Genomic DNA, 1014 nt, shown 5'->3' on the forward strand with positions numbered 1-1014 from the left:
TGTAGACCAGGCTGGCCTCGAACTCAGAAATCCGCCTGCCTCTGCCTCCCGAGTGCTGGGATTAAAGGCGTGCGCCACCACGCCCGGCCGGCTGCATGTTTCTATTCATGACATATTTAAAGAAGACAAATTCACAGCAACAAAGTGAAACGGGATGATACAGGAAAGAAGTTTTGTTTAATGAGCACAGAAGTTTGTTCAATTTTGCAAGATGACAAATTTCTGAAGATCAATGACAAATGAATGTATGTAACACTACTGAAATGTGGGCCTAAAAGCAATTAAATTGGCAAAATTGTTTGGGGTGAGGGGTCTTTATTGAGACAGTGTCTCACCTATGAAGCTCAGGCTTATTTTAAAAATCAGCAATCCTTTAGTTCTGAGATTACAGACATGTGTAACCATGACTAGCTAAATTAAGTTTATGTGATTCTTTTTATCTCATATTAAAATAAAATTTGCCAGTTGTAATGGTATGCGCCTTTAATCTCAACACTCAGGAAGGAAAGGCAGAAGAATCTGAGTTCAAGGCCAGGCTGGTGTAAGAGTTCCAGGACCACAGGGCTACACAGTTGAGACCCTGTCCTGGTGGGGAAAGGGGAAGAGGAGAAAAAAAAAAGGAAGGAAAAAAATTGAAAGTGTTTTTAATAAACCAAGCATGGTGACTCACTTGTAAGTGCAACACTTGGAATACTTAGGCAAGAGGATTGAAACTTCTAGGCTAACCTGGCAGTGGCGATAATCCCATCCCATCCTTGAGAGGCAGAAGCAGGTAGATCTCTGTAAACTTGAGGCCAGCATTATCTAGGTGAGCTCCAGGACAGCCAGGGTTACACAGAGAAACCCTGTCTCAAAAAAACAAACAAACTTCTCGGCTACTCTAGATTACACAGTAAGAGTTTACCTCCTAAAAGAAAGAGGGGGCCGGGCGGTGGTGGCGCACGCCTTTAATCCCAGCACTTGGGAGGCAGAGGCAGGCGGATTTCTGAGTTCGAGGCCAGCCTGGTCTACAGA

General features: G+C 44.0%; 1 protein-coding gene across 1 annotated transcript in view; it reads right to left on the reverse strand.

The window, feature by feature from the left end:
* Anln (anillin actin binding protein) overlaps positions 1-1014 on the reverse strand; it is a 60273-nt gene that overhangs the window by 37315 nt on the left and 21944 nt on the right. The window lies entirely within an intron of this gene.

The sequence above is a fragment of the Mus caroli genome, chromosome 9 (genome assembly GCF_900094665.2).
Source record: "Mus caroli chromosome 9, CAROLI_EIJ_v1.1, whole genome shotgun sequence".
In the NCBI taxonomy this organism is placed as follows: Eukaryota; Metazoa; Chordata; class Mammalia; order Rodentia; family Muridae; genus Mus; species Mus caroli.